The sequence below is a fragment of the Phocoena sinus genome, chromosome 2 (assembly GCF_008692025.1).
Source record: "Phocoena sinus isolate mPhoSin1 chromosome 2, mPhoSin1.pri, whole genome shotgun sequence".
In the NCBI taxonomy this organism is placed as follows: domain Eukaryota; kingdom Metazoa; phylum Chordata; class Mammalia; order Artiodactyla; family Phocoenidae; genus Phocoena; species Phocoena sinus.
The window spans coordinates 78,330,721-78,346,616 of NC_045764.1; the positions used below are offsets into that span (position 1 = coordinate 78,330,721).

Sequence of the window (15,896 nt, forward strand, 5' to 3'; positions counted from 1 at the left end):
AAGTTACAACTGCTTTGGCAAATGTCATAAACGACTGGGACTAAATGTAAGAGTGTGTGTAGCCTCAATCCCAGACTTGCTTTAAAAGACCCAAGTTCAGAACTTCCCTGGTGTGGTCCAGTGGTTAAGACTCCACGCTCCCAATGCAGGGGGCATGGGTTCAATCCCTGGTTGGGGAACTAAAATCCCGCATGCCGCATGGCGCGGCCAAAAATAAATAAATATAAAAGACAAAGACCCAAGTTCTGGGTGTTCAAGGCCCTCCACAATGGCACCCTCTTTCTTCCTTTCTTTCTAGATTCATCTTTTACCACTCACCCCACTTAATGCAGCTCCACACCTCCTTCCAGACACACAGACTTACTTAACAGGACATGCATTTCCACATTCAAGGAATATGGCCTAAGGACTATCTTCAAATATCAAAGCCAGCAACCCTGCAGTACAATGGTGGCAACGCCAAGAAACTCAGACGACTGAGGCTGACCGGCTGAGTCCCACAGAACAGTGGGTTTACATTACTTAGGTCATGACCCCCAGCATGACAACTACATTTCCTCTAGTCCTCTACCAGACTGCAGGCTTACCTTCATGCAGTCCTCTTGAAGACTGTGTCTATTGGTCGCAATGGTGACCACAGCAGGGACCACATAAAGACACTCTCCCTGTCCGAATGACAGCTTGTTGGGAACATCCATTCACACTGAAAGGGAGACATTATTAATCTTGAGGAGAATTAACCAATCAGAGTATTTAACCTATTTGTGTAAGAGTGGTTTTTCCCATTCCCGGAAAAAAAAAGTACAGTATTTCTGTGTTTAAAGCACATCAAGAATTAATGAACCTCATTCTCTTTTTCTTACCCAAGGCACATCACTGCTTAAAACCACAAAGTTCTGACCAAGCCAGTGGTTCCAGAACCTGGGGCCTCCACACAGCATTTTAAAGACTCATCCTCATAATAACTTACTATTTTAATGATAGTCCAGGTAACATATGGTAAATGGAAAACACTTTCTGTAGATTAAGCAACATAGTTCCCATTAATGGTTTACTATACTTGAGACCTTAAAGAGATTTAAGTAACTGTTCATTTGGTGCAGTTTCTGCTGAATTATTTAAAACGCCTCCTTACTGCTTTAACTTTGAATCTGCATTAGAAAGTATAATGCCAACGAGGATTCCTCCATTGCTTCAAATGCTCTAAAAATAAATACAAGCTAAATCCCACCCCCAAATACATTTCTCTCTTTACACTGTGAGCCTATCATCTTGAGCTTAGGCATAATAAATAAACAACACACAAAAGTTTGTGAAAGGAGAGAGCCAGAAAATTAGGAAATAATTAAGGTAACAAAAATTAAAGTCTAATGGACGGCATTTTGGCAGTGCTGAAGATACATGGTTCAGAGTTGTACACTTAGGTAAAAAAACTCAGCGTTTACATTTGACTAGTACAAGTTCCAGAATTACATAATCTAAAATATAAATGTAAGTACTTACACTTATACAAAACCAGAAATGAAAGATATTGGCTCAGTTGACTGGTTTGAATTTTATTTACTGTGATAATCAAAAGTGAAAATCAGATGCAAGGCAAAACTTTGGCTGACCATATTTTATTTTTGTTTATTTTTGCAAAGCTGAGTATTTCTCTTGTTTGTCCTCACCCACCTGCACCACTTTCTTCTCATGATATGAAGCTTAGGTGTTAACTTTAAGCCTCCTTCAGATAAGTTTCCCAAAGTAGACCCAAACTGTTTCATATTCCTCATATACACTTCTTTGGCTCCCAAGAAACCTTTCTGCAGGCCACTTATCCTACCTGGAATGTCTGTTCCTTGCTGCCTCACGTCCCTTCCTCTCCATTCAAAGCACTCTACTTAAGGAAGCTCTTCCACAAAAGAGTTCTCAACTAATCCCATTTGGTGTCAGGCATTCTGATCTCTCTATAAGGATTGTGCCCTATATCCTTGTACATGCCAACTCTCCTAAAATAGTTTGCAGATATGGTTTGCATTACTTTTGTTACCACACATTTTCACCTGGATACATCTCAGCTGATTGGTACACTGTCTTCCTCACAGTTACTGCTCAGGACCTGTTCCTGCTGGACCACTGGAGGCTTAGAATAGCAATTTGAACCAGAGTGCCATCTACTGGTAGGAAAGCTATAATACATCAACATGACTACCTTCTGCCCAATGTACACACACACACCATTTCTCACAGTTTGATTAAAGAATAAGGAATATGCTATATCAAATCAAAACTTTACTCCCACCTTTAGTAAGATCTATGTATTCAAAAAGAAATGACAATGAAATAAGAAAAGATCCCCATTTGGATCCTCTAAATGGACCTGTCATCTTCAAAAGATGGGTGTGAATTTTAGACTATGTCCCCAGACTGTTTTGTAACTTTTTCCTTCTATTTATTAAAAAGATTATATATGAAATGAGGAACTGGAGCAATATACAATAAAACGTCGGAATGCCATTAAGTTTCTATGGAAATGGCACTGTTTTATGAGGAAGACTAATTTTTGTTTTTTGTTTTTACTCCAAGAATTGAGGCCTTCTGTAAGGTGAGCCATCCCTCCAGGACTGACCATATCTTTGAGTCATGAGTCTCTGAGTGCATGATTTCTCAGCACATTATGGAAGGAGTACATAAAAGCACAAAATGAGAAATATTTAGTCCCTGTTTTTCAGGCTAACATTTTAACCTAGTAAATAATTCCTCAAACCCTTTCCTAATGCCAATCTTTCTACTCACTATAAAGCACATCACATTGTGGGTGAATTTAAATTGCACAGAAATGGGTCTGTAAATTAAGAGAAAACTTTTCTTTCCCCACACAGAGGCTGATTTAGATAGCATGGGATCATTAGTGACAAAACAGATGCCCCCATCTATAACCCAGAGACAGCTCTCAGCTGTACAGAGAACCTTTCGTTTCCTACAGAGAGGTGAACTCAAAACTTGTCACTGATTTTTGCACCCTCTTAATCTTCCTGTTTATTCTGTGCTTCATTAAAGTCAATCTCCACGGGGCAGGCTGTCATCCGAGCTCGGCCTGTCCTGCTGTCTGCTCTCTCCAGAGAGCATCCTTCATCCTGATAAACGGGCTATGAGCTGAGCACGTGACTTCTTAAAGTAAATAGATTACAGAGAGCTGCTCCTTCCACACTCGCTCAACAGAATTTGATAAGCAGGAGCTCTGACGTGGGCATCACGGTGGAGACAATGCTTTCCCAAAAGATGGGGTTTCAGATTTACTGTTGTAAAATGAGATAGAGGATATTCATCTTTATCACTGTGTCATACCATCCGTTTAAGACTGCATTAGCTAATGTTGTTTATCTGCCAAGTGCCTCCCTCAGGATTTGGCATCATTATAGGATGTCTGCTGCGTGCCAGGCTCTGCGCTAGGCACTGGAGACGTAAAGATATTTAGAGGGAGGGACAGTGATGACTGTGGTGGGAAACACAGTGAAGCTCCGTGGGAAGCCAGAAAGTATGCTACTATTACAGCGCCAGCCCATGTTCTGAGCTTAGGGTGTGCCTGTTTGTTGGACTCACAGACCATGTTATCCCAGAGCAACTGTTATATCTGCATGAAAAAGCAACACTGGGGCCCATGACTGGTTTCTAGGCAGCTCTGCTTCTACCCTGACTCATGCAGACAGATAAAGCAGCAAACCTGCCCCGAGGGTGCACGGCTCCTTCCTACCTAGGAAACCAGACGCAGACCAGACTCTGGAGAAGGAAAGTCTCATCTCTCAGAGAGGAGGTTTAGAGGCATCTTGGATGCCTGAGCTGAGGACAGTTGTGTTCCCGTGACCACCAGTGGAGCACTGGAATCACTTCCCAATACCTGGACGATGGGAACTGTGAAAAAGACACCCCATGTGTCATGGCAAGGGTAAAGGTATGGGCAGACCCATAAGACTTTGGAAGCATCCATTCCTGGATGGCCAGGGCAAGAAGCTCACTTGTACTGAGCTAAGAAGCAGGATTAGTTCAAGGGAGACTCTCAGCCACCCCACTCCAGTTTTCCCAAGGTCTGAGTAGCAGAAATCAAATCCAAGAAGGGTCCTGATGATTGGCGCTTCTTAATAATGATTGCAACTTCTGCCTGGGAGGCTTGAAGATCAACAAGAAGACAGGACTCCAAGGAGCTGGTGTCCTGCTCCACCAGGGGCGGCTCTGGGCTCCTGACTTGCCTCTAGTTTACTTGGTGATAATAGCAGCAGTGAAGAGCCTGCCCGGGCAAGGCATCAAGGGGAAGGACTGCAGCATCTGTGGGGCTGTTGAACTGTGCAAATCCACCCACCATCAAAGCTTAGTCCAGCTAACTTCTCTTCCTTTTGGTTCTCCAGGCCCTTGCTGGATCACATGCGTCTCTCTCTCCGCTGAGCTCCTCTTACAATGTACAATTTAGCATTTTATTACAATCAGTCTCGTAATCTGATTGTTCCTGGTACATTGAGCTACCGCAACTAAACCACATTTGTGTCTTTCACTTCCTTGAAATGAGAGAGACACAGTATCGGGTGTGCAGCAGGTGTCTAATACTTAATCTAATTGAGAATCAGAAAATAAGAGCTTGTAGAAAATGTAAGTATAGCTTCCTCCTTTCAAAGAATAGTGCACAGATCCAGAGAATTGCTGCTTCATTCATTCCACAGGTGTCTAATGAAACTTTCAAGTCACTGTGCTGGGCGCTGTGCAGGAGACAGAGGTGCCCAAGAGATGGGCCCAGCTCTCACGGACCTTTCAGTGAGGCATGGAAGATAGGAGTCATGCCCCAATCACCAAAGGGCGAAACCCAGGAGGAAGGTAAAATAAGTCTGAGGCGGGATCTCAGGTGAGGGAGATGATGGGTCATTTAAAGACTCAGGGTGGTTTTATGGAGAAGGTGGCAGCTGAATTCCATGTTGAAGGATGTGCTCTGCGGGAATGGGGGATGAGTATTCAAGTATGAATGTGCTGTGGCCTTCACCAAGCTTTACATCCAACTCAACACCAGGCACAGGAGTCCGCTGGGACAAGTGTGATTGTGGCTGCCATCCACGCTGAGCCTCCTGAGGGTTTGCTGAAGGAGGACACGACCGTCCACCAGAATCAGAACTGCTCTTGACGTGGCTACCCCAGCTCTCCACACCCAAAGAGGGCTGCCTCTCTCCTCTCGTTTCTCAGGTCTAACTGTCCCCTCTTCCCCCCACCAAGGGCAGGGAAGCTTGTAGTCCGAATTGCCTTTGGCAGCTGAGATGCGCTCTGACCTTCTTGGGTGGCCCCAGCCCCAGGGCCCTAGACCAAGGCCCAGCTGTGCCCAGAGCCCCTCTGCCCAAACGTGCTGTGAGTTTCTGCTCTGCCTGGGCCTGGCCTGGTTATCACGCCCCTGGAGGGGAGACAGGTGCGGCCCACTTCTGTCTCGGCTCCGCCTCCGCTCCGCCCCCGGGTTTGCTCTTCCGGGGAGGGAAGCCAGGCTGGGCCTGTTTCTGGGAGAAGAGGGGAGTGGTTGAGTGAGCTCGGAAATGCACAGGCCAGGAGCTCCCAAGCCCTCCCCACTGAGGCCCCAGCTCGCCCCTAACTCTGCCTTCACGTGTCTCCGCCCCGCCCTCCCGCCTGCACAGAAGGCTCACTCTCCCTGACGCTGCCTGCGACCCAGTTCCGCCCTCCCCCGTCCACCGGAGTAGAGGCTTCAGCCCTGCTGGCGCTTCTGCTCACCCGGCTTCCCCTCGAGGGCTGGGCATGTGCAGTGGCCAAAGCCATCTCCTCTCCAGGTCTGCTTGCTTTCTTTTGTCTCCTGTCGCTTATTCCCTTTGGATTTAGGGAGAGAGGGGAAGCATCAGGATGTCAGCACAGCAGCACAGGGAACAGAACAGAACAGAACAGAGAGGTGCTGGGTAACGTGCTTCTCTTCTTAGCTTCAAAGCCTGTCCCACAATTTCCTCTCCATTCTCCCCTCTAGACCTGGACCTTCAGCTTCCTGTCTCCAACTTAACCGCCACATCAAGGGGAGTTCTGAAAGTGGCATCTGGATGAAAAGGCAGCCTCTTGGGCACTCCAGCAGCTGGTGAGGCCTTCCTGCCTTCTGATTGTTTAGGTTTCTGTCTGGTGGCAACGGGGGTAGGTAGGGTGGGAAGATGCTCCAAGCCAGGGTACCCTAATGTCCTCCCTCTTGGCTCTGAGGCTTCTTGTCCCTTTGGCCTGGGCAAGCTTTAAGTCACTAATTCTTTAGAGGTACGATATCCTTTTTACCTTTTATTTAAGTTCCTCTATCCCAAAGTTTAGTTTAAGTAAACATTTATATATGGCAAAAATATATGATTCACTTCTAATCCTGTGGTAGATGTGCATTTCACACTGTTTAATGTCACCCTGTTTGAGGTAGGACAGTACATCAGGGCTGTACCCAGTTTCCCTTTTTCCACCTTCCAACTACACCTCATTCTTATCACCTGCCCGTGGATGGGGGCCTCCATCTTCATGTCCGTCTGTCAGGTAGGCACTGGCAGTGCTGATGCTGGCCAGACTGAGCTCCCATTGCTGCCTCAGAACTTCCGGGTACTTTAAAAAACACCTTGCTTAGGGCTATCTGTGGATTTGGACTGAGGGAAAAGGCTAGAGGGGTGACTTCTTTGCTGTAATCTGCCGCAAAGGCCTCATATTTGAACGTGTAGGCAGCAAACTCTGGTCTCCTGGCCTGATAATATGACAGCCCTGGGAACCAGTGGTCACAGACTACCCCGGCTTCAGTCTGAGCAAGCAGGGAGGTCATTGGACAGGGTTTCACCTGATCCTTCTCTGCTTCCAGCCCCCCAAACCCCCATTAGCTCACGGTTAAGATTCAGGAGATATTCACAGACAAAAATGACATAAAATGTGCAGACGTTAAGTACTTCATATTGATCTCCTCAAAAGAGGTTTAACACCAGTAAAAACTGAAAATAGACTCAAAATAATTTTCATTTTAGAAATTGTCCTGTGGAAGCATTTGAATGTATGATAAAGAGTATCCTTCTCAATCTACTAAGCAAATGTAGGATCCGTGAACCCAAGGCTGACTGAGCCCGGAAGCTTTCTCTCCAGCCTACAGGCCATGGCTCCCTCTAGTGTCCCTGACTCAGCCTTTGTTTCAGGCTTCAAATGCCCAGGGCCTGAGGAGTCTATTTATATGGAGATTCAAAGCCAGGTTCAAGGAACTTCTCTTCCTCTTAACCTTCCACGGTGACTCTTGACCCCATGCATCTCCTCCCTCCATGAGCTCCTTTGTTATTTTCTGTTGCTTACAACTAACATTTTATCATAGTCTGTTTATAAGTTAATTCTTTCATGTCTTTACCAACCCCTCGCCAAAAAAAAAAATCCCACAATATCAGTCATGCAATAAGTATCCAATACTTACTTTAAAATTGGGAATCAGAAGATTAGAGTCAGTAGGAAAGCTAATATAGCTTCCTTCTTGCACATAATAGGAAACAGATCCAGAGAATTGCTGCTTTATTTATTCCACAGGTGTCTAATGAAACTTTCAAGTCACTGTGCTGGGTGCTGTGCAGGAGACAGAGGTGCCCAAGAGATGGGCCCAGCTCTCACGGACCTTTCAGTGAAGCATGGAAGATAGGAGTCGTGCCCCAATCACCAAAGGGAGAAACCCACAAGGAAGGTAAAAATAAGCCTGAGGGATCTCAGGTGAGGGAGATGATTGGTCTGCTGAGGGACTCAGGGTGGTTTTATGGAGAAGGTGGTACTTGAGCCCCATCTTGAAGGATCTGGCTATGAGGGAATAAGGGAAAGTGTGGTGGTGTGAAAGCACATTCAGGGAAGAAAACATGAAGGAGAATATTAGAAGCTAAGACCAGAATGCCTCAGGGTCAAATTGTAGCAGACCTTGAATGCTGGCCAAAAAGCTTGCACTCTAACTAGTAAGCAGGAAGCACTACAAAGGAAGAATTTATAAAAATTTCCAAATTCTTGAACATGTACTGAACTCTTTTTCAAAAGTGAATTCTCCAGCCTTGGAGGTTTAAGGACCAACTGGATGTGCTTTTATCCACCTATCCACTTATGATTTATAGAGATTCACAAAGAGGATTCATGCATGGACTAGGTAACTGCTATGGTTACTTCTGATTGAGATTACAAAATCAGGATTTTGGAACTAGAAATTGACCCTAACATCACAGGAGGGAAGACTGAATTTGTACTTAGTAGGTGCTAAACGTATGCTTCTACAATTAATGAATGACATGAACAGAGTTGTGCTTTAGGAAAAGGAATTTGGCTGCAATGTTTAAACTAGATTAGCAAGAAGGGAGAGACTGGATATAGGGAGACTGCTTAGGGCACTGTTATTCATCTTCAAGGCCTAAACTAGGTTAGTGGAAATGGGAATGGAAAGTAGATAGACACGGTGGATGTAGAATCGGGATGACTACTTCGTTGTAATTATCTGTGACTCTCTTCCTCAATGGATTGAAAATTCCATGGGAGCAAGAAGTGTATCTTATTTGACTTTCTATCCCCATTGCCTAACAATGACTAGCACATCTAAGTGCTCAGCAGGTATTGAATGGGGTTGTGGAGTCACTGTTGCCTGGCTGAATGAGTAAGTACTTGAGATGGTATCACCTGAGGGGCACTGGATATCCAAGCTGCTGGACAAGGGGCAGCCAGAGTCCCTGGATCTGAGCCCAGGACTTGGGTGGTCCTGGGGCAGAGGGAACACAGGACACAGCATCTGTCTCTATTTCCTCACTCTCCATGCCAGGCAGGCCTTCATCCCCACAGCCCCACCAGAAATTTTCACATTTAGGTCACCCCACTCTTGTCCTGTCTTCCCTCTTTGACTTAACTTCTCATCAGCATTTGACACAGCTGACCATTTCATTCCTGGAACATACCCTTCACTTAACTTCCAAGACATTACTCTGCTGGTTTTCTTCCTACCTTACTGATGGCCCCTTTCATTCTAGGCATTTTGGCTTAACCTCCTATTCCCAATCTTTAAATCAATGGTTCTAAGTCTTAGCTGCACATAAGAATCACCAGGAGCTTTTTTTTTTTTTAACATCTTTATTGGAGTATAATTGCTTTACAATGGTGTGTTAGTCTCTGCTGTATAACAAAGTGAATCAGCTATACATATATGTATATCCCCATATCGACTCCCTCTTGAGTCTCCCTCCCACCCTCCCTATCCCACCCCTCTAGGTGGTCACAAAGCACCGAGCTGAGCCGATCTCCCTGTGCTATGCAGCTTCTTCCCACTAGCTATCTATTTTACATTTGGTAGTGTATATGTGTCCATGCCACTCTCTCACTTCGTCCCAGCTTACCCTTCCCCCTCCCTGAGTGCTCAAGTCCATTCTCTACATCTGTGTCTTTATTCCTGTCCTGCCCTTAGGTTCTTCAGAACCTTTTTTGTTTTTTTTTTTTTAGATTCCATATATATGTGTTAGCATACGGTATTTGTTTTTCTCTTTCTGACTTACTTCACTCTGTATGACAGACTCTAGGTCCATCCACCTCACTACAAATAACTCAATTTCGTTTCTTTTTATGGCTGAGTAATATTCCATTGTATATATGTGCCACATCTTCTTTATCCATTCATCTGTCGATAGACACTTAGGTTGCTTCCATGTCCTGGCTGCTGTAAATAGTGCTGCAATGAACATTGTGGTACATGAACTCTTTTTATTAATAAATTTATTTATTTATTTTTTATTTTTGGCTGCCTTGTGTGTTGTTGCGTGTGGGCTTTTGTCTAGTTGTGGCGAGCAGGGGCTACTCTTTGTTGTGGTGCACGGGCTTCTCATCAGGTGGCTTCTCTTGTTGCAGAGCACAGGCTCTAGGCACGTGGGCTTCAGTAGTTGTGGCCCTCGGGCTCAGTAGTTGTGGCTCGCGGGCTCTAGAGCACAGGCTCAGTAGTTGTGGCGCACAGGCTTAGTTGCTCCACAGCATGTGGGATCTTCCTGGATCGAACCCGTGTCCCCTGCACTGGCAGGCAGATTCTTAACCACTGTGCCACGAGGGAAGTCCCTGAGTAAATGTTTTTGTCATTCCCCACATCTAATCCATCATCAAATTCTGATAGTTTTATTTCTAAATTATATTCTAGACCCAACCACTTCCCATCACCTCTGCCGCCACCATTCTCAGCCCTCACTGTTCCACAGCCATGGCTTCCCGACTGTTCTTCCTGACTTCACTCTTGCTGCTTTACAGCTCACACAGCCCTTAAAGGGCTCTTCAAAAACTTACATCATATCATTTTTCTTCCTCTTTAAAAATCTGTCCATTGGCTTCCTATTATATATAGAACAAAATTCAAACTCTCTAGTCTGGCCTTCAAGGTTCTTTGTGATCTGACCTTTCCTACTATCCAACCTCTCCCTCACTCTCCCCTTCATTCACTCTGTTCCTGCTGTGCCTCCTTTTTGTTGTTTGTGATAGCCTTTGCCTCGCAAGCTCTTTGCCTAGATCTTCACGTGGCTTGATGCTTACAGTGTTCAGATCTCTGCTCACATGCTATCTCTTTAAAAGAGTCTTTGCTGACCTAGCCTCTCCCAGCTAAAATGGTCACTATCCCTCCCCGCAGTGGTCCTCTATTTTAACCTTCTCTTCTTAGCTCTTATTATTATCTGAAATCATGGTATTTGTTTATTTCTGTCTCCCTCCCCCCCCAGGAGGAGACAGGGGACTTCTCTGTTTTGTTTATTACCAGTAGTTTCTCAGTAGTTATCTGTTGAATGAATTGTTTTTGTTTTGTTTTGTTTTGCGGTACGCGGCCCTCTTACTGTTATGGCCTCTCCCACTGCGGAGCACAGGCTCGGGACGCGCAGGCTCAGCGGCCATGGCTCACGGGCCCAGCCGCTCCGCGGCATGTGGGATCTTCCTGGACCGGGGCACAAACCCGTGTCCCCTGCATCGGCAGGCAGACTCTCAAGCACTGCGCCACCAGGGAAGCCCTGAATGAATTGTTAAATGCAGACTTGGAATTCAGACTGATAGTGAAGTAGACTGTACTACCAAGTTGTCACTGTGAGGTAGATGAATAATCTCAGCACGAGGCATAATTAATTAAAGACCCTGTCAAAGGTGTTTTAGGAGAGTCTCTGCCTTAGCCGGTAGGCAGGCTGTCTGCCCTAAACTCCCTTCCTTCCTCTAGTCATGGTGTCTGAAACTCTCCCATTGGCAATTCAGATTCATGCCTCTATGTTGGAAGGTTTTCACCACCTCTTGAATTCTCTACTAAAATTCAAATGCCTTCAGCATGTGTCTATTGGCTAATAAAAGATTCAGGAAAAAGGATTTTCTGAGAGATCAGACCAAGAACAGAAGGGACTAAAAGCAGAGGGAAGGCAGCTGATGGCCATACTAAATTTTCTTCACCATGCTGTAATGCCTTTGACAGAGTCACCGGAGGGAATCAGTCCTATAGAAAGCTGGATTGCTATAGGCCTTAACAAAAGACTTTCTGTGTGGATTCCAGTGGGACTAGCAACCTCCTAATCTCTCCCTCTCCCGTGTACTTCCTGTTCCACTCCGCAATCCCCAGTATCATTTCCTGCATATGGGGGCTTGACAGTTCGGTAGTCTACCCTCCTGACTGTTTTTCTGTCACAGTAAATCAACCAGCCCAACCTATATCCTTAAGAAAATAATGATTTTTAAATGCCTAAACAATATGTTATAGTATTCTTAAATGCTAGTTGAAAACATTTCCTTATTATAAGGTAATACTTATATTTTAATAACATGTTAGAAACAAAGAATTTAATTTCCCTAGTATTCAAATTTGGGTTCCCTGAGAAGTAGACTCAGAGATGGAGATTAGCATGCAGAGCATGTAGCAGGGAGCACTCTTGGGGTCAACGAGCAGGGAAGGAGCCAGGACTGGGCAGAGGGAAAAGCTGAGATCAGTGCAGCTTCCACAGAGGCCTCAGCTCATACTTTGCAGAGCTCTTCAGAAGAGCTGTGGCCTTTTAGAGTTGACTCCCCTTGCAGTAAGGAAGCTAGAGTTTCAAACTCCCACATCAGACAGACGTTGGATGCAAGCTGATCCCCTGTGAGAGTGGGGGCTTTGTGGCCAAGGGCAATTTCTGGAGAGGACTGACAGCTGAGGGGTATCTAGTGACAGCACTCCTAACATCTAGGAAAATAAGTCCCTAGACCAGAATACAGATCTGGGCAACACGACACAGCATCCATTACACCTAGTGTTTTCATGTTAACGTCGCTTTTTGGTTGCTAACATTAGTCTGGGTATCTATTGCAAGGCAGTTTGATTAATTATGTACTAAGAATCTCCCTCCACTGAGTTGGCTTTACTACTGAGAAATCTTTTCTTGTTCATGCTGTGCTTCTGAAATACTTTCACTTTTCTGTCCATAACATGTGCTATATTCATATGCAGACGAGAACTTTGTTTTTTGATGTTGTTGTCATTCTTATTTAGCATTTTGTGAAGCACTCACAGGCTGTACGAGGGTTCTCAGATTGTTTCTTGGCCATCTGCAGTGGCCAGTCCTGCTGATTAGAAAAGTAAGATTCGACTCTCATTAATCCTGCAGACTCGTTTGAGTCCATGTCCCAGAATTTTCTTTAAAATAAATAAATAAAACCCTCAGCCTAGATGATGTTGGAGGAACTAATTAACCAGGCTTCCCATTATAGTTTTGTCTGTGTAAGGACTGCCAACTGGGGCCCTGAGTAAGCATAGTTGAGAATTAATGTGTTCTGCGGCTCAGAGATGGGAAATAAAACTGAGGCGACCCACATAAAGGAAGAAAAGATGATTCTTATCAGGTAATTGAGGCAATAAGGACCCGTGATTGTTGGCTTTATTGCCAACAGACCAAGCACACGGACAAAGACAAAAGGACCTTCTTTCTGCTATGGTTTTTCAATCTGGCAAATTTGGTCTCTGAAATAAGACTAAATTATACCTTGTTCATCTCTGCAAAAACATGGACATGAAAGAGCAAAGAAGTTATACTTAGTAAGTTCAACACATGTCCCAGCGAGCATTAAGCAAATAATAGATTCTTTTTTGTGTGTGTGTGGTACGCGGGCCTCTCACTGTTGTGGCCTCTCCCGTTGTGAAGCACAGGCTCCGGACGCGCAGGCCCAGCGGCCATGGCTCACGGGCCCAGACACTCCTGCGGCATGTGGGATCTTCCCGGACCGGGGCACGAACCCACGTCCCCTGCATTGGCAGGCAGATTCTTAACCACTGCGCCACCAGGGAAGCCCCACAAATAATAGATTCTTATTTGAGATGGTCTACTTGTCTGGAATTCTAATATTGTGGTTGGAACTAGGAGTTGGTATCAGGTGCATCACGGGCCTATATCCCTCTCCCTGCACTAGTCCCAGCAACTGAGGATGATGAGGGAAGTTCCCTTTATTCCTGGCAGCTTTGGTTTATTGCTAGGCAGGCTCTACTCAGTGTTTTTGTTTGGATGGCAATATAGTCTAGTGGCTTGGCATGTGACTCTGAAATCCTGGCTTCATAACTTAGTAGTTGTATTATGTTAGGCATCCTAAACTATCTGCTCTGATCCTCAGTTTCTTCCTCTCTAAATTTACAATGACCAGAGCTCCTACTCCTAGAGTTGTTAAAATAATTAGACAATGCATGTGAAGTGCTGATCGTGCATAGTAAAACCAGTAAATGTTAGGTATTATTGTTTACTCAGAATGAGTTCACAGGTGTAAGATGAGGTTGAGAGTCACTTGGACAATTTCTGGGACAAAGAAAGGGGCAGATAGATTTGGTTGAACTGCTAATTCTTTTAATATATACAATTAAGTAAATAAAATAGCAACAAAGAAGTTTCCATGCAGAGTTGAAACCAATGAGATAGATTCCCTCTATAAAGTTAGATCCAACTGTGGGAGCTGGATTAGGTAATTTATTGGTAGCAAAGGTAATATTAAATGTTAAGTTAGGAGTGGCCATTGCTGTCATTGCAAGTCCAGGAATAGCCATTTCTGTTCATCACAAAAGATATAAGTCAATCAAGGAATTGTATTTTCCTATACCGAAAAGCCTTCCTTAGCTGAGCAGAACAAGATGTAGACTCACCAAACTCAACAACCTGCTTTTCTCACAAGAAAGCATAAAACTTAAGAACAGAATTTTAAATTTTGATCTGGTAGCTGACTTAGGCTCTGCTCCACTAAGGTATTATTAACTGGGTAGGAAAAACAGGTCTCTGTAAAGCCTAAAACATTTCTAGCACACGTATTCCTTAATCTAGGTATTTTATTTGGAAATTTTAAACTTCTATGTTAGAATGCCTGTTGATTTTTATGTTTAAGAGAAGTGTTTCTTCCTATCATGTTGTCTTTTCTAGTTGAATTTGCTCCGTCTTTATTCACTCAACAAATATTTATTGAAGGGCCACTATGAACCAGTTAGGTAGTAGGTGGGTGTTCTGAGTGGAGGTAAAAGGAGGAGGATAAAAACAGTTAACAGGCAAATGTCTTTGAAAATTCTATTGAAAATGTGTGTTATTTTTATACTTTACATTCATGTGTCTGAATGAACTCATCTCTATGCTTCCTTAGAGTTGGGACCACATCTCCATAGTATTTTGGTAAAATTTCTGTTATCTCTGACAAGCATCCACTTGACACATTTGCTAAGGGATGCTAAAAGATTATTGTAGTCAGTAGCGGGAGACAGTGACCCTAAGGGCAACGTGATTACCAGTAACATAGTTTCTGTCATTGGAAGAAAGTTAGCTACAGGTATAAATGCAACCTGAATAAATGATACAATTTGTGGATCTGTTTCTAGACATCAAGCTTTAAGAAAGTTTGAGGAGTTAAGTTGTATTTATTTAAAACGAAACACAAGAAAATCAAGCTGCAATAATCAGAAAAAGGAAAAATGGAATAGAGAGAAAAGGGAAGTTAAAATGAAAACCACAGTTTCTCACTGAAATTATAACAGTGTTGGTAAAGGCGTTGGTATCTTGCCCGCTACAGGTGAGAATAATTTCTAAAATATAAAGTCAAGGTTTCACTGAAGGCATTCGGAAAGATTAGCATCCAGTAGAATTGAAAGGAATCAGGTTTAGTTTTTTATTTATTTATACTGCATTCTTCTATTGCTTCTTCCATCGTACTTCCTTTCATTTAAGGGAATCTCAAATAATTTGTTTTGGCTTTTCTGTGAAGACTGTGAGAGGGGAATGCAGGGCTCTACCTATAACCTCCTGAATCAGACCATCTGGAGAGTGTGATTCATTCATCTGCACATTGTTTTTGGTAGCCGACTTTGGTAGTAAAATAAACATAGCATGAAATTTACCATCTTAACCATTTTTTAGTGTACGGTTCATTGGCATAAGTATATTCACATTGTTATTCAACCATCACCACCATCCATCTCCCAAACTCTTTTCTTCTTGCAAAACTGAAAAGTCTGTGCCCATTAAACAATAACTCTCTGCTCTTGTCTCTTCCCCCAGGCCCTGGCAACCACCATTCTACTTTCTGGCTTTATGTCTTTGACTATTCTAGGTATCTCATGCAAGTGGAATCAGATAGTATTTGTCCTTTTGTGAGTGGCTTATTTCAGTTAGCACAATGTCTTCAATGTTCATCCAGGTTAGAGCATGTGTCAGAGTTTCATTTCTTTTTAAAGGTGAATAATATTCTCTCGGATGTATATGTCACATTTTGTTTATCCATTCATCTATCTGTGGACACTTGGGCTGCTTTCACCTTTTGGCTATTGTGAATAATGCTGCTATGAATTTGGGTGTACAAATATCTCTTCAAGACCTGCTTTCAGTTATTTTGGGTATATGCCTAAAAGTAGGATTGCTGGATTGTATGCTAATTCTATTTTAATTTTTTTAAGG

The 15,896-nt window shown here is 43.8% G+C and overlaps 1 protein-coding gene across 1 annotated transcript in view; it reads left to right on the top strand.

Moving 5' to 3' along the window:
- The first annotated feature begins 5,492 nt into the window (after window positions 1–5,492).
- The window catches only part of MNS1 (meiosis specific nuclear structural 1), an 87,459-nt gene continuing 77,055 nt past the window's right edge, over window positions 5,493–15,896 (top strand). The window contains exons 1-3 of the mRNA XM_032621327.1: window positions 5,493–5,792; window positions 5,981–6,085; window positions 7,528–7,678. The gene's annotated coding sequence lies outside the window, so the exon portion shown is untranslated. The remainder of the gene's footprint in view (window positions 5,793–5,980; window positions 6,086–7,527; window positions 7,679–15,896) is intronic.